Source organism: Colobus angolensis, unplaced genomic scaffold (genome assembly GCF_000951035.1).
Source record: "Colobus angolensis palliatus isolate OR3802 unplaced genomic scaffold, Cang.pa_1.0 Scaffold16, whole genome shotgun sequence".
Taxonomy (NCBI): Eukaryota; Metazoa; Chordata; class Mammalia; order Primates; family Cercopithecidae; genus Colobus; species Colobus angolensis.
In genome coordinates this window covers 22,550,242-22,574,711 of record NW_012114710.1, presented here as the reverse complement: position 1 = coordinate 22,574,711, position 24,470 = coordinate 22,550,242, and the positions used below count along the sequence as shown (strand labels likewise).

Below are 24,470 nucleotides of genomic sequence, written 5' to 3'. Positions count from 1 at the left end.
GATGGTCTAAGCACATATTAGATGTTTAGTATATGGTACTTCAATCTTAGTCTAATGTCAAGTTGGCACAATAAAAATATGAAATGCAATTGAAAATAGTCAATCTTATTTTTTGTGTATTATTATTATTTACTTTGAGTCATCTGAAATATTAAATTTCATTGACATAAACATATTTGTCTCCAAAGTTAAAATTATTTATATTTGGTTTAAAGAATTAAGAATAGTGGACATTTGTTTTATCTATATCGAAATCCATGGGTTTTAGATAGATAATTATTACTATTGTTTTCAACCTTTCCATTATCATTTCCAGAATTTTAGAGGCTTTTAAGTAATTTTTGTTTCTTGCATCTATATTGTCAGTACAAAAAATGGACCAGTATCATTAAGATAATGATATGATATTATAAAATGAGAATCATGATTTGTCATATTGCTAACACCAGATAGCATTAGGGCAGTTCTATTTACTATGATGGAAAGAAACTACTCTCATTTTAAAAGAAGGCCTTAGAGCCAAGCCTGAATATGAAATAAATTAGAGAATATTACTGACTTAATGTCTATGTAAATATTTAAATTTTTCTTTTCACATTTTCTCTCCTCTTCATTCTTTGTTTCAGAAATTTCACTATCACCCCTCCATAATAAAGAAAAAATAGCTCTTCCGGGGACGTTGTCGGCAGGCACTCAGAATGGTCCAGCGTTTGACATACCGACGTAGGCTTTCCTACAATACAGCCTCTAACAAAACTAGGCTGTCCCGAACCCCTGGTAATAGAATTGTTTACCTTTATACCAAGAAGGTTGGGAAAGCACCAAAATCTGCACGTGGTGTGTGCCCAGGCAGACTTCGAGGGGTTCGTGCTGTAAGACCTAAAGTTCTTATGAGATTGTCCAAAACAAAGAAACATGTCAGCAGGGCCTATGGTGGTTCCATGTGTGCTAAATGTGTTCGTGACAGGATCAAGCGTGCTTTCCTTATCGAGGAGCAGAAAATCGTTGTGAAACTGTTGAAGGCACAAGCACAGAGTCAGAAAGCTAAATAAAAAAATGAAACTTTTTTGAGTAATAAAAATGAAAAGACTTGAAAAAAAAAAAAGAAAAAATAAGTGCAGAGAAACCAACAATCAACCCCCAAACATCACCCAACTCCATTCTTCTCTGCCCTAGTCTTTTTACTAACTTCCTATTTTCTTCAATTTTCAGTAACAAACACATAGAACTTTCTATATTGTGCTGACTTTCACAGCATCTGCTTTTTTTTTTCATATTTTCTTTATTTCCATTTATATCTATTCCTTAGGACATATTCAACTTCAGGTCTACATTTTTTGACTTGTTTTCCAAAACTGAATTGCTCATTTTCTATTGCTGCTAGGCAATGTCACAGACAAGTTTAAGAATTCATGATTTATGTTATCTATATATTTGCAGTCTGATAGAAAAAATAAAGTGTATCACCCAAAGAACCATGTGTATAAATCAGGATTCTACAGAGAAACAGAATCCATAGGAGATAGATAGATAGATAGATAGATAGATAGATAGATAGATAGATAGATAGATAGATAGATAGATTAGCTATCAGTAATTGGTTCATGCAATTATAGAAGCTGACAAGTCCCAAGATCTGTAATTGGCAAGTTGGAGACCCAGGAGAGATTGTTGTGTAGTTCCAGTTTGCAAGCTAGTAGGCTCAAGACCAAGGAAGGGTAGATGTTTCAGTTTGAGTCCAAAGGCAGAATAAAGACCAAAGTCGCAACTCAAGCAGTCAGGCAGGAGGAAGACCCTCTTACTTAGACATTTTATTCTATTTGGGTCTTCAGTTGGATGGATGAGGCTCATCTATAGTAGGGAAGATGAACTACTTTAATCAGTCTACTGATCTAAATATTAATCTATTTAAGAAACACCATCACAGATACACCCAGAATGTTTAACTAAATGTCTAGGCATCCTGTGGCCCAGCTGAGCTGATATATAAGTTAACCATGAGCCACCAGTGAGCTAGCGAGTGCAATCCATTTAGTAGCTCTGAATAAATGATGCTCAAATCAACTTCAGCAGCCCTGACTTCTCATCTCTATTCCAGTCTTATATTCTTTACTTCCCATAAAACACCTCTATGTGGATATTCTTTGTTCACTCAAAATTCCTTATGTTTAAATAAAAATAATGTTGTAATTACCTTCTTATCTCTGTCAATATCTTGATTAGTGGCAATATTAATCTTTTTCTTTTCCTGGCTTTATAAACTCCTCTGGCAGTTTTTGCATTCGTGTTCTCATGATCATAACTACTACCAGATTGTATTAAGTTTTACTTTTAAGTATCTCAGATTTACCCACTTATTCCTACTCCCATCATGTGAGGTCACAATTTTATAATTCTGTATCTGGATTATTATAACAGCATCCAGATCCAACCTTGTGTCATTAATTTTATTGGTAATCTGTTGAAATATCAGACCAGACTTCCTACAGCACAATTTCTTTCTTGTGATCCTTTAGCCCCAGGAAATGCTCAGGGCTTACTATGGCCAAAACTATCATGCCTACTGTCTTCATGAAATTTTTTAGTTTCTCAAAAATCTGACCTTAGTTACTGATATGGTTTTGCTGTGTCCCCACCCAAATCTCATTTTGAATTGTAGCTCCCATAATTCCCACGTGTCATGAAAGGGACCCAGTGGGAGGTAGTTGAATCATGGGGGCAGGTCTTTCCTGTGTTGTTCTTGTGATAGTGAATAAGTCTTATGAGATCTGATGGTTTTATAAAGGGGAGCTCCCCTGAACTCTCTCGCCTGCCACCAGGTAAGATGTGACTTTGCTCCTCCTTTGTCTTCTGCCATGATTGTCAGGTCTCCTCAATCATGTGGAATTATGAGTCAATTAAACCTCTTTCCTTTATAAATTACTCAGTCTTAAGTATGTCTTTATAAGCAGTGTGAGAACAGACTAATACAGTTATTGATCTATTCTTCTCTCCAGCCTTACTAACTTAAGCCTTTGATATGTTCTTCACAATTGTTCTTAATTCCTCTTTCTACCTCTGCATATAGACTTTCCTTCCTTATCATTGCTCATGATGCTCTTTGGCAATGCCCTTCCTCCTTAATCATGAACCAAATTGAATCCACTTTTTAAGGCCAAACATTAATTAAGTCAACCTCTCTGCCTCAATGAAAACTTTCTTTGACCATTTAGATTCTCGGTCATCACTGAATTTTTATAGCATTTATAACCTGTCTCCCTTAGCACTTCATCATATATTTTTATGTATTATTACATTAATATTTCATATTTGTTTTCTTTGCTCCTCCTGAATACAATGTCTATGTATTATACTTAATAGTACATGTAAATATTTAATAAAAGTGTTGATTAACTGGTAAACGTGCTTTTACTTTCGCAAAGCAAAATATCATAGAACTTTTCCAAAGATAATTTCATATATTTGGACTGTGGTACTTGTGTTATTTTAAACCCCTTGGTATTCTGTTCCCAAAATATAATACTTGAGCAGGAAATGACCTATAGTATCTGTGTATATAGCTTATGAGTCAGGAAGGTATGAGGTAATTTCCCAACGGAGGGAGAACAAGACTAAATACCAACATCTGAGATTTAGTTAGTAAATGAAAGAGAGAATGAAGGTGGGAACAATACCTTAATACACTGTTTTTTCTCCAGATTATCTGGATGAAATTAAATGGTATGTGATGTACATATTACTAACCAGAGGTTCACATCTAAAGTGGTTATAGTATGCTTTATATTCTAAAAATTTTCTGAATGAACAGTTGATGAGAAGAATTAAAAATGTAAGCAACCTAGAAAAAAATGATCATGAAACACCACTACTGATTAGGCTTGTGGGCCCAGGCAGACGAATTCCCACTTAAATTGAAGGACATCATTAACAAGTGTGCTATAAATTGCTCAGATAATTATCACATCATGAAAACCACCTTTCTGGATAGGCTTCCTGAAAACCAAACTGAGCCTTTACACCCCAGCAATAACCTAATATACCATTTAGCAAAATTCAAACATAACCTTCCTTTCTGTGTTAAATGTGTATGTGCCATGGTTTTATGTGTTTTTTTAGGATGTTCATGTTTTAATTATAATTAAAGTTTTAGTTACCTCTACTGTTATTATCTAGTTAAATAATTAAACAGAAGATATATTGTTATTAAACACCCTTTAAAATATATAAGAATAAGCTTCTACGATTCAGGAAATAGATAATTCAGTGAGAAGATTTTTCTTTTCCTGTACACTAATGAAGCGGCAATCTTGATTAGTTTAATTGCATTAGTAAATGGCACATTTCCACAAATACATATTATATAATCCATCTTTGTATTGATGCTGTGTGTGTGAGTTAGAACAGATTGGCACTCCCTAACAGTCAACAACAGGAGGAGCTAGATTTAGGCTTTAGTGGAATTCACAGTCTGCCAGGAATAAGTGGCTAGTCTATTCTCTGTATCAAGAACTCTCCAAGTTGCTTGCTCAGAGGCCTTTGTAACATTCCTGACATTTTTTGCACTTATTTCAAAGTAGGTATAGTTTCTGTTGTCCTTGCACCAGGCCCGGGTTTTTCCCTTAGACTCTTGACAATCACTCAAGTTAATCTTGCTACCCAAAATCACAAAAGAAAATGTCTTAGGTTTTCAAGATCTGCATAATGTATGAATTCTTTTCTGTGGTTGCTTGAATTCTGGAAGCTTTGGGTATCATCCACAGTAAAATTAAGAAGGCTGCGTTCAGATCCTCTGTAACACAGGTTCTTGGACTTCTGAATTAATTTGCTCAGCTTTGTCCCAATGTGCCTGGAAAAAAAATGCTCGTCACTTTTCAATTTTTATTTTAAAAATTTGTACTTATTGGTAGAACACCAGCATGTATCAATTGTATTAATTACATATTTATTCATAAGAGAGCTCCTCACAACTCCACTAACTCTGAGAAAAATTACCTTAAAAATTTCTTTTTTAACAATTGCTTGTCACAAAGTCTTAACCTCTAGAACCAAATTAAACATTTTCAGTGCTTTTTATCCCTTCCTGTGAATTTGAGGTTCCATCAGGTATCATTTCCTCTTATCTTAAAGAACTTCCTTAATTATTTCTTACAGAGTAGGTCTGCCAGGAGTACATTTTTCTCAAGTTTTTTTCCTGAAAATGTCCTTATTTCCACCTTATTTTTGAGGAGTGATTTTAATAGATACAGAATTTTGGATTGATATGGTTTCTTTAAAGCACTTTAAGGATGTCCTTTCATTGGCAAGACCCAAAATGTGACACTGCAAATGGGAAGTTGTAGAATGTGAAATAAAAGTTAAAGCTGCTAAGATCAAGGAAGAAATATACTAAATTATTAGGATGAGTTTTCTATGAAGATAAAAGACTCTCCTATTATGGTGCCAGAAATCTGAATGGAAAGAAAGACAATAAATCGAGTACTAACTTCTCAGTGACTAAGGGTGAGTTGTGAAAAGGTCAAAACATGACAGTAATGAAGAAGGGAGAAGCCAAATGTTCCTTGGTTTTGAAATCCAATACTCTTTTGTTAATAGTTTTAAATGACTTTTTTTATTAAAAGTGTTTATTGGGAATCCTTTGAGACTGGTCTGCTTTTCTGTTTCGGGCTCTTTCTCTAGACCATTTCCTTTTTAACTGTGATGATTTCCCTTGACATCTTCTAACTTAGTAGAGTTGCCCCATCAATTGGGTTTTATATTAAATAGTTTGGTTCTGCTGAAAATTTAGGGGTAACTTTCAAATCTAATTTTAACCCAGTAATCTGCTTTGTAACTTTCTGTTTATTGACACTATGTGGAAGTAATCTTTTCTCATCTGATCTTATCCTGTTCCACACTCTAAACTAGAACAAAGATTAGTAATTTATTGCTCATTATCTTTCATTTGTTTTCCACCCATCTGGGTTATAAACATTTTATCTTTTCTATGTGGAATGTCCCTTTAACCTATCACTAAATCTTCTCTAATTAATAAATCCCAACTCTGTGTAAGTTAACCCCTTTGTGAAACATTTCTAGATTAAACTTCAGCATCATATGATATCAAACAAGTTCTGGTTGCCCAAATTAGTCTCTCAGCACCTTGATTTGCCATTTTATTTGTATCACATTGTTTTCTTTGAAGTTCTTGTTTCTTTGGAGTGCATGGCTTGAGACTGTATCTTAGATTTTTCTCCTAGTCTCTTATCATATGCATATATCTGATTGCCTTCTTGTCATTCATGTCCTACCTACAGATAAAAATGGAAGAAACCTTCAGAAACTTCTATGTTGTTTACTTTTTCCATTTACTAACATTATTAAGCCTGCATCGTATGTAGTTTTTATAATATGAAGAGAAATTTAAATTGAATTGTGTAGAGATGTTTGCTTGCCTTCATGTTCTCAAATAAAATGAGATGAAGTAATTCCTAAGAAAATTTCCACCTGCCACATATAATTGTTTCAGGTGAATGCAAAAGAGGTCTCCTGACTTTCTCTAAAAGTACAATAATTTTCCATCTTTAATAACATGCAAACAAACTCAATAGTTTTAGCTAATCAGTTATTGTTCTGCTATCACTGTCTGCCTAAACTCATCGTCTATACTAATTTTGTGTGTTACCTTCTTTTTGTGTAACCCCATAACCTCTTCTAACGCTTTGTGGACAATAACAGTCATATTGCAAATCCTCTTTAATATAAAAAACATATATTTGACAGACAGGTCTAATAAATGTATTACCAACCCAGTTAGCTCCACCTATCTCAAAAGAAGCCTACATCTACCACCTTTGTGATCTTCTCTTCATTCCCTGAGTGAACTCACTGAAATCTAGTTTTTGTCCCAATAATTCGTTGATGCTATTTCCAAAATACTAAAAAAGAATTTGCTATTTCTAGGTACAATTGTCCCTTTTTCAAACTGGACCCAATATGATCAAAACTAAATTTTGACCTCCCTTCCCCAATCAGCTTTTCCTCCTGCATTTCATCTAAGAAGTCTTTTCACACCGCTGTTGCTTGAAATCTTCCCTTGTCTTTATTTCCTTTATTCAGATACTTTTTATTAAATCAATTACCTTAAGTCAAGCTTTTTAGAGTTTGTCTTTCTGAACACCGTTCTCTTACTGTTTTAGTTCAGTCATTCATGGTCTGTCACCTGTACTATTATAATAATTCTTCAAAATGCCTTCTTGCTTGTTTCCTTCCCTCTAGGTCCATCATTTATGTTGTCAGTGTCATGTGTGTCCATGTGAGGAGACCACCAAAGAGGCTTTGTGTGAGCAATAAAGCTTTTTAATCACCTGGGTGCAGGTGGGCTGAGTCTGAAAAGAGAGTCAGCGAAGGGAGGGAAGGGTGGGACCGTTTTATAGGATTTGGTTAGGTAAAGGAAAATTACAGTCAAGGGGGGGTTGTTCTCTGGTGAGCAGGAGTGGGGGTCACAAGGTGCTCAGTGGGGGAGATTTTTGAGCCAGGATGATCCAGGAAAAGGACTTTCACAAGGTAATGTCATCGTTTAAGGCAAGGACTGGCCATTTTCAATTCTTTTGTGGTGGAATGTCATCAGTCAAGGCGGGGCAGGGCATTTTCATTTCTTTCGTGATTCTTCAGTTACTTCAGGCCATTTGGGCGTATACGTGCAAGTCCCAGGGGATGCAATAGCTTGGCTTGGGCTCAGATGCCCGACAGTCACAAGGCATCTTCCTTGAACACAATTATTTTCGTGCCATTTACTGATCAAAACCTTCAAAGACTCCTCACATAGAAGAAAATAAAATTCAAATTTCATAGCATAATATTAAGGACTTTCTGTAATTTGGACCTGATATTATTTTCCAGCCTCAACTCCCCATCCTCTCCTCCTCCATACAGTTCAGCTTCTAATCTTATTATTCTACTTTCTGTGCCATGAACACTTCAGCTCCTGTAAAGCCCCTTGCCTTTATTTCTGCTGTTGAGCTTGTCAGAGGCATGTGAACCAGAACAACTCCATCTTGAATAGGAGCAGCTAGGTAAAATGATGCTGAGAGCTACTGGGCTGCATTCCCAGATGGTTAAGGCATTCTAAGTCACAGGATGAAATTGGAAGTTAGCACAAGATACAGGTCATAAAGACCTTGCTGAGAAAACAGATTGTAGCAAAAGAAGCTGGCTAAAACCCACCAAAATCAAGATGGCAATGAGAGTGACCTCTAGTAGTCCTCATTGCTACACTCGCACCAGTGCCATGACAGTTTACAAATGCTATAGCAATGTCAGGAAGTTACCCTACATGGTTTAAAAAGGGGAGTCATGAATAATCCCCCCCATTTTTAGCATACCATCAAGAAATAACCGTAAAAATGGGTAACCAGCAGCTCTCAGAGCTGCTCTGCCTATGGAGTAGCCATTCTTTTGTTCCTTTACTTTCCTAATAAACTTGCTTTCACTTTACAGACTAGCCCTGAATTCTTTCTTGCATAAGATCCAAAAATCCCCTCTGGGGGTCTGGATCCTGACCCTTTTCCTGTAACAATCTGAAAAAAACTACCTTTGCAAAAATTATGTCAATGGGAAAATAATAACAGTGAAAGAGATCTGAGCTAACCCACCCGCCAGGCATCTTGCCTTTCCCCTAATTATTCCTGGGCTATTGGGCCAAGCTAACTTTGGAAGACATTTAGGCTGTAGTTTCAATGATAATAGGCCTTGCCTAAAACTCAACTGCTTTTGTAAAGCTAATGGGAGGCCATCAGGCTGGGGAGAGGAGAGAAGCCTGAGTGCTGCTGGGGTGCAGACATAAATGATTGTCAGCCCTTATTGCAGAGGTTATAAGACATGAAACTTCCCCAGTTACTCCTGAAAATTATACCACTATTGTAGATTGGCCTTTTGAGATCACTTCTCAGGTTTTTTGCATGCCTGACACCCATGGCTCTAACTGGACCCACCAGCCTCATTCCTGTGGCCCCATTCAGAAGCGATTCAGCCCTCAGGAGGACAGCTTCCACTCCCCCTGATTTCATCTCTGTCCCAACCAATCAACAGCAAGTACCTGTTACCTGGCCACTCTAACCCCTTCTCCCAAACTGCCTTCGGAAAAATCCCTAACCTAACAGCTTTGGAGGAGATGATTTGAGTACAAACTCCATTTCCCATATGGCATGGTCAGCCTCATGTCCATTAAACTCTTTCTCTACTGCAATACCGTGGTCTGTCTTTAGGCACCAGGCAAGGAGAACCCCTTGGGTGGTTACAAATTACTCTTTCTCTACCACAATGCTGTGGTTTTTCTTTATACAGTGGGCAAGAAGAACCCTTTGGTGGGGGGGTTTCAGATCCACACCCCTCTCTGTTGAAATTCTATTTTTCCCTCATGATTCTGATAAAATGCTTTTTTTCTATGAAGTTTTCTCTATTGTGCTAGTTAGAAATGATCATTCCCATACTTGATAATGCTATGTTTTTACTTTTAAAATTTTACTGATTAACCTTTTCTTGAGCTATGACTACTGTGTATATCTTTTGCCTGACTCAAGCATGAGTTGCTTGAAGGAAGGGACTGGGTCTACCCATGTGTGAATCTTTGGTGGCCAGCATTTATTTAAAATTCATAGAAGGGTCTCAATAAATGTTTGCCAGAGGTTTTATACTGCTATTTAAATACTTTTCAAAGGTATCATATTCTGAAATACATATAAAATATATTTGGCTAGAAATATATTAAAGGATAGCTATCTATTGAAAAACAGCCACACTGATGATCTTGATTTTACCTAAAAGGATGTGTGAAGAACATGTTAGAGTAGGTAGCTAGTTGGCATGAGGAGGGCAGGAGAGGGCTGCCCCCCACCCCACTAGGAATGTGCGGTAACCATCAGGGGATGGTCAGGTGGTTTTCACACTGGACGTCTACAACAATAATTGGTTGCAGCCAGCTCCACGGAAAGGCAGTTTCATAATAGATAGAAACCTCTGTAACTGATCAGCAGCTTCCCAATAAGATCTCAGGAGTTGGGCCAGTAAGCTGAAGCTTGTTCACTAAGAGGCAAAATGGCTAGGTTTAACTGGTATGTGACCTTCTGGGGACATTCCACTGGTAAATGGAAGAACACCTCAAGTGAGCACGCATACAACTCCAATAAACACACTGTACATGCTCCCTTCCCAAGGGCTAGAAGGCCATGGCACATGCAGACAACCCCACCAAGGGAAGATCGGGGAGAAGGGATGCAAGACTCCAGAAGTATGCCACCATATAAAATCCAAGTCAAAAGGTCAGATCCTGAACTTGTCCTCCAAGATGCCCACTTGGCCCTCTTTAAAGTATACTTTACTTTCTTTTCATTCCTGCTCTAAAGATTTTTAATACACTTTCACTTGCTCTAAAACTTGCCTTGGTCTCTTCTCCTACCTTATGCCACTCAGTTGTATTCTTTTTTCTGAAGAGGCAAGAATTGAGGTTGCCGCAGACCCATACGGATTAATGGCCGGTGACTCAGATATCTGCCACCACTAACAAACTGACCAACATATAGTACCCTCTTTACTGTAGATAAGACAAGAGCAGGCCCATGATGTGGGTTTTTAACTAGTTCCATGGGTTCATGTTTCGTCTTTGTGCAAATATTATTGATGTTTGGGAGTGGTTAGAGACCACTGTTTTCTATATGGAAAGAAGGCGTGATTATCATACACTATCAAAACATCAAGAGAAAAATATGCCACTTCAGCTCCTTTTTTCCCCTTTATAGTTTTGCTATTTTCTTACCTCAAAACCGGATCCTACTAATTTCTTCCCTTTGGTAGCATCACAGATAGAACAGTATATACAAGCCAAGGAAAAAAAAAAAAGCAGCTGCCCTTTACAGTTTTCAGTGCTGACGAATTTCTTTTGGTTGCATTTCCAAATGTGCGAGGCCATTAACACAACTCCATTTGGCTAAAATCTCATTAGAGATCACTTTTGACATGAGGTCCAACCTCAGCCAGAGAACTGATTTGGGACACTTCCAGGGATTATCTTGTCATTTGAATATCGAGGAAGGAGAGGCTGGGTGACCCAAGACTCTGGACCTCCTTTCCATCCTAGAGCCCAGGATCTCAGAGCTTTTGGCTCAGAACCTCTGCCAGAGTGAAGTTGTGGTTCTCTGAGAGATAGGGTCATTGTTATTATTATTCCAGTCTCCAAGGCAAAATACATTGTGTGACCAGTGATGTAGGTAGTGCCAAAAACCACCTGGAAAAGACCCATAGCTGTCTCAGGGCCACATTGAAATGTGAATCATTGAAAACTGCCGAGCACTACAAAACCATGACAATTTTGTTTTTTACCCTCAGCAGGATGATAGTTAAATAAAAGGACCAAAGTGAAGGTATTTAGAAGAATTCAACTTGCTAAAAGTGACATTTATTTTCTTCTGACTTACTATGGCCCACATGCTGTTATTCTAACTGACCTATTTAGAAACATGTAAGAGTAATATAACAAGCAGTTGGTGGAGGATTGGCAATTTTCTTAAGCTGGTTCATGCGTCACTCTGCTTTTGTTTGTCCAGCTGCCAGTATAAATTATGATCTGTTGAAGTGGATCTTGCTTGGCGTTCTCTGAAGTTGGCCCGAACATTTGGACAATCACATGGACCTCTTTCTGAACAAGTGCATCATTCGATGGACTAATGTAGCTCAGATGATGCACAGATATTCTGTGAGCACAGAGGCAATCACTATTGGTGGGAAAAAGAAGCAAGGATAAAGACCAAAGGACACTTGTGTTTGTCCAGTTCTAAATGTCTCAATGTGCTGGGACAGTGTGACACCGAGACCTCATTGATGTGTCTAGACATCTGGGATTTCACAGATGTTCCCACCGAATCTCTTTACTGCCTATTTACCCTATACAAGCCTTCTTCCCTTCTCCTTATCAGTTTCTTCCTCCACTATTCCAAGTATCCACCTTCTTCAGGAATTGGCATAGGCTCCTCTGGCAGCTGGTCTGACCAACTCACACTGAGGCTGACAGTAGCATATGGACAGTGTGGGAGACTGTGACCCTTAGTTATAGACAGTTGTTTCCTTTCAACCCATTTTTATTCTCTCTTTCTCTACACTAAGTTCACGTTTCTCAAAAATGTAATTCTATTACTCCCTTTATGATGACCTTCCCAACCAGGTATAATTTTTAAAGTTAGAAAACTGTCAGAACATGTTTCTTTTCCTCTTCCTTCAAAAATCTGGACATTCTCTTTCCCTTCATCCCTTGCCCTCCCACCTCCTCACTCTCACAATTTCCCCCTCCCATCAGGGTTCTTGAACACCAGCAGAAATGCCCTAGATGTGCTATGTCATATGTACACGTGTGTATAATTGTGTGCTAAGTGCTTTTTGTAGGTTACTTCTTTTTAATTCTCACAACAACCCAGGGAGGTAGATTATTATCCCTCTTTTAAAGAGGAAAAAAATCAGGTTTTAGAAGGTTGGGTGACTTGCTGACAAGACTACAGCTGGGAAGCAGTGGGGCTGGACATATGCTGGAGGTGGCTGTGTGTTTCCAGAGGACGTGCTTTCAACTGCCCTGCTGGGCTGCCTTTCACTTCCCTCCCCAAATATAGGAAAAGATTGTGGTAAATGTGAGGATGAAACTTGAACAAGCTGGAGATATCCTAGAGCTAGGAAAAAAGAAGAAAGAATTATTATGGCTTAATTGCCACCATTTCCTGGAAAAAAAAAATGTATTTTTCTATGTTACAGGTTTTTTCAGCTTTGTGTACCACTTGTTACTTTTCAGATCCTTGAAAAGTTGGCTTGAAGATGTGGTCTTTGGCCAAGTATACAAATTTGGGGGAGTGAAGAGATTACACTGCTGATGTTACATTGTAGTGAGACTATGTATACTTAAAAAAAAAAAAGCAAATAAACCTCTGTTTAATAAGTGACTTAAAATTACAAGGAAAGTGGGTAATATGGGATGACTTTTCCACCACAATGTTGGGAAATTGTACTCTTTGGTTTAGTTAATCAGAGATATTACACATTGTGGTTTGTGAAGGACAATTTGACTTGAGATGTTAAAGGGGCATACACAAAAGGTACCTTTCATTTGAGTTTTTAAGAGTTTAGTCTAATCACAATGCAAGGATTTTTGCACTTGTGCAAAAATCATTTTCTTTCACCCATACTATGGTCATTATTATCTTTAACTTTTAGATGTATAAATAACTGAATAACCAAAAAGTATTTATTGAGTCTATATTATGTACCAATTACTTTTCTAGATACTATAGGGGTAGAGATGAGTATAGTCTTTGTCCACCAAGAAAAAAAAAAAAACAAAAAACCTTGTGGTTGTGTGGTAGTTTGCAGACTGATCCACATAAAACAGAAAAGGAATAATAAAGTATTTAGTCAAATACAAACTAGAGTGGTGTCATTTATCGGATAATTCAGAGAAGTGAGATAAACATTGGTTTGTACTACTTCATGTTGTCCCTAAAAAGGTTTTGAAACAAAGGACTTGAGACAACTTGTGGAAGTGTTTAGATAGCTTGTAGAAAAGAACTGCAGAGGTGAAGACAGAATGAGTTTATACCACTGGGGAGACATACTGTGAAGGCTGGATGACAGCACATCTGTGTACACCATGGCTGACTGAATATTTTAAGCCCACGTTTGGGACCTACTGCTCAGAAAAAAAGATTTCCTTCAAAATATTACTGCTTATTGACAATGCACCTAGCTACCCAAGGGCTCTGATGGAGATGCACAAGGGAATTCATGTTGCTTTCGTGCCCGCTAACACAACATCCATTCTGCAGCCCATAGGTCAAGAAGTAATTTTTACTTTCACATCTTATTATTCAAGAATACATTTTGTAAGGCTATAGCTGCTGTAGATAGTGAATCCTCAGATGGATCTGTGCAAAGTAAATTAAAAACCGTCTGGAAAGGATTTATCATTCCAGATGCCATTAAGAACACTTATGATTCATGGGATGAGGTCGAAACAGTCACATTAACAGGAATTGGAATGAGTTGGTTCTAACCCTTATGGGTGGCTTTGAGGGAATCAAGATTTCAGTAGAGGAAGTAGCTGCAGATGTGGGAGAAAAAGCAAGAGGACTGAAATTGGAAGTGAAGCCAGAAAATATAACTGAATTCCTTCAATCTCATGATCAGACTTGAACAGATGAGTTGCTTCTTATGGATGAGCAAAGAAACTGATTTCTTAAGATGAAATACACTCATGGGAAAGATGTGAATATTGTTGAAATGAAAACAAATAATTTACAATATTTCATAAACTTAGTTTATAAAGCAGCATCAGGATTTGAGAGAATTGACGTCAATTATAAAAGAAGTTCTACCATGAGTAAAATGCTATTAAACAGTATTGCATGCTACAGAGAAATCTTTTGTGAAATGAAGAGTCAACTGAGGGGACAAACTTTATTGTTGTTCTATTTTAAGAAATTGCCGCAGTAACCCCAGACTTCAGCAACCACCACCCTGATCAATCAGCAACTGTCAACATTGAGATAAGACCCTCCACCAAAATTTTTCCATGTCACTGAAGGTTTACATGGTAGGGAGCATTTTTTAGCAATGAAGTATTTTTAAATTAAGGTATGCACATTTTTAGGCATGATGCTATCGAACATTTAATATAATATAGTATAGTGTAAACATAACTTTTTACATGCACTGCGAAGACAAAAAATTCATGTGACTCGTTTTATTGTGATATCCACTTTAATGTGGTGATCTGAAACTGAACGTACAATATCTTAGTAGTATGCCTGTAGTATATTCTGGTATTATTGAGTTTGAAGTTATCTCTTAGAAGGTAGTGTGGAGTATGAGGTTGGGATTTGAGTGAAAAGTTTAGTCTAAAGATAAAGACCTTTAGACGACTTTCTTAGAGAAGTACTGTTGAGAGATGAGAGACCCAAGGCCTGAGATTTAAGGCAGTGGTCCCCAACCTTTTTGGCACCAGAGACTGGTTTCATGCAAGACAATTTTTCCATGGACTAGTGAAGGGGTTGATTCAAGGACATATTGTACACTTTATTTCTATTATTATTATTATTATTATTATTTTTGAGAGAGAATCTTGCTCTGTCCTCCAGGCTGGAGTGCAGTGGCCGGATCTCAGCTCACTGCAAGCTCCTCCTCCCGGGTTTACACCATTCTCCTGCCTCAGCCTCCGGAGTAGCTGGGACTACAGGTGCCCGCCACCTCGCCCGGCTAGTTTTTTGTATTTTTAGTAGAGATGGGGTTTCACCGTGTTAGCCAGGATGGTCTCGATCTCCTGACCTTGTGATCCGCCCGTCTTGGCCTCCCAAAGTGCTGGGATTACAGGCTTGAGCCACCGTGCCCGGCCTATTTCTATTATTATTGCATTGTGATATATAATGAAATAAGTATACAATTTACCATGATGTTGGATCAGTGGGAGCCCTGAGCCTCTTTTCCTGCAGCTAGATGGTCCCATCTGGGGTTGATAGGAAACAGTGACAGATCATCAGGCATTGGATTTTTATAAGGAGTGTACAACCTAGATCCTTCGCATGCACAGTTAACAATAGGGTTCACGCTCCTATGAGAATCTAATGCTGCTGTTGATCTGACAGAAGGCAGGGCTCATGCAGTAATATAAGAGATGGGGAGCCATTGTAAATACACATGAAACTTTGCCAGCTTGCCTGCTGTTCACCTCCTGCTGTGAGGCCCTGTTCCTAATGGGCCATGGACTGGAACCAGTGGGGGAACCCTGATTTAAGGCATACCAAAAGTTACAAGGTAAAAGTGAGGAGGGACAAATTAAACTTATTCAAAAACTGTTCTGAAATAAGTAGAACTTATTTCAGAAAATTTCAGTCAGGGAAAAGTAAAACTTGTAGAGAAAATATACTGAAAAGGCTAGAAAGGGAAGGAATACTTGTAGATGTGATATGCCTCATTGTGAATGAGATGCCTCCCTTCCACATTTATTTCTTCCAGAAATGCAGGAAATCAAGGTTGCAAGTTTGAAGATTTAATTTTAAGAGAAAAAAAGATGTATTTCTCTAAGAATGGAGATGAGGGATACTAAATTCAATATAGGCACACACACACACAAACCATGTTGTGAGATAGGAATGAGAGTAAATTTGTTCGTTTATTTATTAATTCAGCCCATGCTTATTATTGTGCTAGGTGTATGTCAGCCCAGGGGGAGTCCAGCGATAAATGAGACAGTCTTCTCCTTATCATATTATCTGGTGAAGGAGGTAAATGTGAAATTAACTGGTGACTCTCCCTATAAATAACAACAATATTCTTCTAAGCCAGTTATTCTTGTGGTCCCCAGATCAGCAGTGTCACCAACAACTGAGAATAAGTTAGAAGAGCAAATTCTTGAGCCCACTCCAGTCCTACTAAATCAGAAACTCTAAACCAGTTAATGGTGTGTTAAGCCCTCCAGGTAATGCTGATAAATGCTCAAGTTTGATAGCCTCTGCTCTAAGAGAATTGAAAAGGTAAGGCCAATTACAAGGTGCGGGTGGAGTGGGGATTGAGAGGTCCTCGGGGGGCAAATCATGTATGGCTTTCAAGGTGTATGTAGGAGGAATTTACTTATGGTATCTGTGTATGGATGGGAAAAAAAAGGTGGAAAGTATCATAAATGCATTCTAATATTGGCCTTTTGTACACATTTGCATTGTATTTCTTGACTATGTCATGAGGGACTCTAAATTTGGGCATTGTCATTGGTGAAAGGGCAGGGAGGGAGGGGGTGAATAGTGGGGAGATTAGGTAGTAAGTAGAATCTTGAAATTTCTTCAAAACACATTACAATTAGTCACTATATATCCATGGATCACCAGCCTAACACAATGACATCTTCACAATATTCAAGGCCATTATTTCTAGGATATTGTATTAAATAGCTTAGTAAACTACATTTATTTATTTTTATATATCTTTAAATGCAGATAAGGTAAAGTGAAACATAATGAGTATGATCACAGTTACAAAAAGGCCAACATAGTTCCTTCTTCTCTGCCATTCCTTCATTTATTTCCCTTGATTTTCTTTTTACTTCCTAACTCCTTTCATTTTCCAAGGAGTGTTCTCTGACCTATACATTTCTCTTTCTACCATCACTTCTTAAATGGCTAGTACCTGTTCGAGAATTTTATGAGCCTTTAAATATTAGCTATTTTTATGTATACTCTTTTAAGAGTATTTTCGGCCGGGCGCGGTGGCTCAAGTCTGTAATCCCAGCACTTTGGGAGGCCGAGACGGCCGGATCACAAGGTCAGGAGATCGAGACCATCCTGGCTAACACGGTGAAACCCCGCCTCTACTAAAAAAAATACAAAAAACTAGCCGGGCGAGGTGGCGGGCGTCTGTAGTCCCAGCTACTCGGGAGGCTGAGGCAGGAGAATTGCGTAAACCCGGGAGGCGGAGCTTGCAGTGAGCTGAGATCCGGCCAATGCACTCTGGCCTGGGCGACAGAGCGAGACTCCGTCTCAAAAAAAAAAAATAATAAAAGAGTATTTTTGAGAGTCTAATGCTCTTTATCATAATCATAGCTTCTGAACTCTCATATGCAGTCTTTGTTTGCTTCCAAATGTACACACTTTTATTTAATCACTCCTCTATAGCTAGCAACATATGACTAGGGCCTCAGGTGAAAGATTGTATATTCTGATTATGCTTTTTTTCCCCTTAGATTGATTTCCACTTCTTTCTCCCACCCATATAGACTTCTTACATTTTAAATCCGTTTCCCTGCCTGAGCTAAGAAGATGTACTTACTTATTCACATATTCATTAATGCTCTAGTGTTGACTGGTTTCTAGACAGAACCTGACCTTCAGTGTATTCTATGTGTTGGTCTCATCTGTCCCAGTGTAATAAATCCTAACCATACTCAATTCCCAGTATAATCTCTCTGGCTCTGCAACTTGGTATTTCCAACCGGATATCATTTTAAACTGAACACATACAAATTAAGCTTCTCATTTTATTCTTCAAATTTATTACCCAAATTCTTGGTCAAATTTTGTTTCCAAGCATCTAGGCTTAGAACTTTTGACGCATTTAAACCTTCTTATCAATCTACTTAATAAATCCTGTTTCTTGGATATGCCCAATCACTCTCCCCCTCAAAAACACTGTCTTTTACTTTCGTCTCTGTGCTTAATTTCTAACTATTTCCTTTATGTGGAAGTCTCTGTCTTCACCTCCATCAGTTTTATTCTTAGGATCCTTCAGATTCAGATTCAGCTTAATTTTCATTTCCTGAGAAGAAATGCCCAGTTGACTTAATATTTGCAGATTTCACTTTAAAATTTTCAGATGACTTTCTTGTATGACTTAATACATGAACAACATATTTAGGTATAAATTCTCTTCTATGGTTTTTAACAATTCACCATATATATCTTATTTCCACAACTAATATATAAGACACTTAAGGACACAGGTGGACGGGTTATCATTATTATTATTGCTACTATTGTTGTTATATTTAGTGCTAAATGAATTAAAATAATTAAGCATCTAATCATTGTTTAATAATTGATGATTTATTTAATCATCACTTAAAAGGATTTTTAAGTGATTTTGCTTTGCTCCAAATTAATAGAATATATAGCAACAAGGGAATCAGGTTTTTCTCTTAGATACAGGTTTGCATCCCAGCTCAAGCATTTTCTAGCTTTGTGAATTTGAGTAAATTGCATAATCTCACTAAACCACAGTATTTTTATTAGTAAAAATAGAAATGTATAGAAACTTTCTCAAAGGTTATGGGTTGTCATGAGGATGAAATTTTGTCTTAGAAGAGTTTCTGTCATAGGAAGCCTCAACATGCCATGGCAGCTATTATTTGTATCATTATTTGCTGTCATTAAAGAATATTGAGTAACATATAAAAATAAATCAGAACAATATTAAAAGGAAAAGCAATAATTTAAAATCAGGACTAGCAAGAACACAAATAGACTGGGGGACATAAAATCTGAAGGATATGTAGATATGCAATCCTAGAGTGGCAGCTTATGGGACTTTCCCACTAAGTTCATCCAGTCCTTCTTCATAGTGAAATGACTGGAGAGAATTGATGATTCTGGCGAGAGTGCACATGGCTTTTGGACAGCCTAAGTTTACCCTGGCTGTGTGCCCAGGTCTTGGATTAGAAAAAGGCCATGCTGATATAGCTTTTATTTATTTATAAAATTTAACAAACATCTTTTGAATGCCTACTATAGGCAAAATCTGAAATGATGCCATGAATAAGTGCGTTAACATCTCTCAGTCTACTTGACCACTGAATAGACATCCTATTGGGCTTTATTTTGACATATTCTTGGCCTGTGGAAAACAAATACCCTATCCTCGTGTCACTATTGCTTTTCTTTTCTAGCATCGACTTTATCTTAAGCACAGGCCAGAGTAGAACTTTACGGCTTATCATTTCTGTAGGGTAACCACATAATTTCTGCATGATCCTAACATCCTAGTCTTTTCCCCTCCACCATATGACCAACAATCACACCCCAACTCCAACCATCTGCCCTTAAACTGCCTTTGGTTTATCATGGGTTTCACCAGATATAACCAATATTTCCTATCAGAATTGTCCACTGATGCCATAACTCATCTACTCACTATGAGTGCGATTTTGCATATTTTCTAAGCCAGATGATTATAAATTCAATTATACAGTCTTTCAGACCTATTAAAGCCCAATGGTTCCACAATCAGTTCAGTGGAGAACAGCATAGCTCTCCAACTGGCTGTTTTGCTGACAGCAACACAAATGCACTAGCTACTTGAAGAGTTCCTTCATGCTTATTCTTCTTCAGGGCTGGCAAAATCCAGATTCATCAAATTTAGTTCAACTTTGAGATTCTGCTAGACTCACCAGACACTTTGCTCTTTTTAAGAGCCTTTGGTTTATTGCCCAGGCTTTCTGAAGGATGTCTAGTAAACAGAGAGAAAAAGATGTGTGCATTTTAAGTGTTGATTAGAAAACTGAAGAGTGAAGGTTACCCCCTCTTTATCTGGGGCCATGCTACTGTACCGAGGAACAGCCATGTACGTGCTAATTCAGGGCCTCATTTCCTCCACTGAACTGGAAGATAAAAGGATAGTCTCAAGCTCAGTAGAACAAGGAAGTTAGACAAGGATCATTTAAAACATTGAAGGGTTATTTTCAGAGTAAGGCGACTGAATTAAGATTAAAGCTCCAGTCAGTTAGAAACTTCTGTAACATAACCAAACCCAGTGAGAGAGATACCAGGCAAACTCAAATGTGGTTTCAGTTTTGTCTACATCTCCAGTTCAGTTATGTGTTTATTAGTTCATTGAACATACTTTAATCTGCACTGTTTACCAAATTAATTTCTATTAATTAGTAATTACCTTTTACATTAAAGTTGCAAATACATATATTTCTCAAAGTCAAATAGTTCTGTAAAGTTAAAATAAAAATTATGATAATCCCATGTTGCTCAATCCCATCTATATTTCTGCTTTCAGGAAGCAACCACTTTTACCTCTTTAAAAATTTTCTTATTGGTAGTTAACTCCATATTTCCAAGTAATATAGATATTTCTTTATTTTTTTAGATAGCTATTTTCATTAAAAAATACTTTCAAATTTTGTTTAGATTTGGGGGCACATGCGAGGGTTTTTTACATGGTTCTATTAAGTGATGTTGAGGTTTGGGGTATGGATGATACCATCACCCAGGTAGTGAGCACGTACCCAATTGGTAATTTTTCAGCCCATGTCTCCCTTTCTTCTTCCGTAGACTCCAGTGTCTATTATTTCTGTCTTCATGTTCATATGAACTCCATGTTTAGCTCCCACTTATAAGAGAGAACACGTGGTATTCGGTGTTCTGTTACTGTGTTAATTGGCTTAGGAAAATGACCTGCAGCTGCATCCATGTTGCTGTAAAGGACATGATTTCATTCTTCTTATGCCTGGGTAGTATTTCACGGAGTATGCCTCGGTAGTATTTCATAGAGTATATGGACCACATTTTCTTTATCCAGTTCAACATTGTTGGGCATCTAGGTTGATTGCATCTCTTTGCTATTGTAATAGTACTGCAATGAACATATGAGTGCATGTGTCTTTTCTGTAGATTTTTGTTTTCCTTTGGGTATATATCCAGTAATGGGATTGCTGGGTTTAATCGTAGTTCTGTTTCAGCTATTTTCCAAAATTTCCCTGTTGTAGCCAGCCTTCAAGATGACCCTCAAGAGTTCTCAATTACTGGTTCATGGCTTTGTATAGTACTCTCTCACATTGAATAGGTTCGAGTGACCCATGTTAACAATAAGATGTTGTGAAAATGCTGGTGTGTGACTTCTACAGGCCATACAACACATTGTATCTTCTACCTTGCTCCCACTTCACCCTGGAGGAAGCCAGCTTCAATGTGGTGAGGATGATCAAACAGCTCAATGGAGAGGTCTATGCGGTTGGGTCCATGTATGCTGCTTTCCTACCAGAAGCACTCAGTTGCCAGTTGTGTGCATGAGCCATCCTGGAAGTTAATTCTCCAGCCCCATTTATGCTTCATGCATAGTAATAGGTTGTAATATATATATTTTATAAAATTTCTCAAATATTTTGGTAATACGTATTTTGGCATTTTATAATCATATATCTATTATATAAATGTGTAATATATATAATATGTAAATATGTAATGATATATAATATATTTATACCCTAAAATATATAATATGAATTACACAGAGCACTCAAAATTTAAAAATATGCTTTTGTGTTAATAGTCAAGGCTCTTGTAAGGCAGGTCAAGGCAGTTGAACTTGGCCCTGTGGACAATGGAGAGCCAGTAGAGAGTTATATGTAGATAAGTTAAATTATTCAGCTTGTTTTATAGGAAGGTAGCTGAAAGCAGTGTGGATAACGGATAAGAGAGTCACTAGAGTGAGAAATATCAGCTAGAAGGTGATTATTCTAATTCTAGAAAAAGATAATGGCATTAACTTTAAGCAGTCACAATAATAATGATGATGATAAAAACAGTAGATTGGCAAAAGAGGTCAGAGATAAAAATACACATGTTTTCCAGAGTTATTGATTGTATGAAACAAGGTGAGAGAGTGAGGAAAAAAGGATGATTTGGGCCTTTGTCTTAGGGAGACCGAATAAAATAATAGTTTTTTATTTATATGCCACGTCACAGTTTATGAGTCCTTTCACATATACTGAACTTTGTTGTTTCAGCAATCTTGTGATGAATTAATATGTATTAAATTAAAAATATGGCTTACATAGTAATCTTGCAAAGATTCTCACCACTGCTAAATAACTTCTTTGTAAGACGCTGTGTGTTCTTTTCCCGGTCTTTTTTTTTTTTTTTTTTTTTTTTTTGAGACTGGGTCTCCCTCTGTCACCCAGGCTGGAGCGCAGTGGCACCATCTTGGCTTATTGCAACCTCTGCCTTCCAGGTTCAAGCAATTCTCCTTCCTTGGCCTCCCAAGTAGCTGGGACTACGGGCACTGCCACCATACCTGGCTAAGTTTTGTATTTTTAGTAGAGACGGGGTTTCACCATGTTGGTCAGGCTGGTCTTGAACTCCTGACATCAGGTGATCCTCCCGCCTCAGCCTCCCAAAGTATTGAGATTACAGGAGTGAGCCACCGTGCCCAATCAATTTTTTTCATATAAAATAAAGGTTGACTTGTGTTCTCCGCTTCAAAGACACTTGGGCATACTTCTATTGTCTTTAGTTCTCTCCATGTTACTAGATAGATCGACCTTTCCAATAGCTGATGCAATGGGCATGTGTGTAGTCGATTGTGTCTCTGTGTCTCTGAAAGCAAAGTGATTTAGATAGTACTTCTCAAACCTTAATGTGCATATGAGTCATCTGAGGTTCCTGATAAAATGAAGATTCTGATTTAGTGGGTCTTGGCTGGACCTGAAATTCTGCATTTCTAGCAAGTTTCCAGGTGATCTCAAGGGTACTAGTCCACAGAACATATTTCAATTAGAAAAGAATTAGACTAAAGTCAAATGCATATGTGGCACACATACACAGACACACACACACACACACACACACATCAAAGTAGCTTTGCTTAAGCAGGTGTACCATTCTGGAATGCTTACATGTGATTTCCATTTTAAAATAACAACCACTCAACCACCTTCTCACAGGTTTCAAGATGCTGCCAAATGTATATGCATTTCTTCTCAGTAATATAACTAAATTGCATTTCTGTCTCTGTTGGCAAGCAGGACCTAAAGGTTTCAAAACATGTCAATGGTCTTTTTCAAGAAGAATCCTCATAAAAAACCACCTCATTGTTAGTTGTTCATTAATAGTCCCTTTACTGACAACTTGGATGTATGCCTCTTAATTGTGAGTATTTTAAAATTAAAATTACTTCCAAAGCATTTCAAATACTTCTTCTGGCAATAATGTCTGCTTGGAAGCAGAATTCTTAACTCTCCTCCCACAGGTCTTTTCTTTTATGATTCCATAGCCTTGTGGGTTTCCTTAATAGTCCGAAATTCCACAATATAATCCATGTGTGCTGAAAGACATCTGAAATCATTGACATGCCTCAGGGTCTCCGGATTAAGCAACTATCAGCTCTGCCCTTATGTAATTGGACTCAGAGGTGATCTCCTGTTTAGATGTATCTCAGAAATTCCTTCTCCTCCTCCTCCATCCCACCACTTCCTGCACTTACAGGAAATCCATTTTTGGTTTAGACAAGTTTCTCAAGCATCACATTTTTATCCCTATGGAAATCTTTCAAGTCAAACCCCAAGAGGTAGACAATACCTCTTTGTGTGTATGACAAAGGGTGTAGTCTTAAATATAACTTTTGATTCTTATGAGGTTCTAAGCAAGAACTCAGTCACCCTGGAGAATGAAAGGCTCATGACTGCTGTTCAGGTATTAAAAGTCCTTTAGTTCCTCAGATAGCTGGGAAGCTGTATGAGATATGTAGAGAGTAAAGGCTAATGTGTGCTGCCACTAATTTCTCAAAAAGCCCACAGATCTTAGAGCTGGATGGCCTACAGAGAGTTTCTCATCCAACCTCTGATTTGATTCAGGAGTCCTTAATAAAGCATATTTGAGATTCATTTAAGGTGCCATGAATACTTTCTGAAGTGGTGTGACCCTAGTTGGACAGCTCCACTTGTTAAGATCTGCAGCTGTGAACAACCACGTGAATTTCCTCTAGTTGCTCCAATGTTTCATAATATCCTTGTTCACTTCCTGAGTTTATATTATCTGTTTATGCCTTTTCAATTTTAGTGTTAATTCCTTGTTTAAAGCTCTCAATATTTCACCTACGGCTGTCCTAAAATGATTTCACTTTAGTTAGGAGTTGAATACTCATCAAAATGTGTCAAAACTTGAACTTTGGTACATATTATTGTCAAGTCTGTATCTCAC

General features: G+C 37.6%; 1 pseudogene across 1 annotated transcript; it reads left to right on the top strand.

Annotated features, from left to right (window-relative positions):
* The first annotated feature begins 670 nt into the window (after window positions 1-670).
* On the top strand, window positions 671-1,090 carry LOC105508312 (annotated as a pseudogene). Its single transcript, XR_001001240.1, has one exon. The product of XR_001001240.1 is annotated as a 60S ribosomal protein L34 pseudogene (transcript).
* Window positions 1,091-24,470: the final 23,380 nt, after the last annotated feature.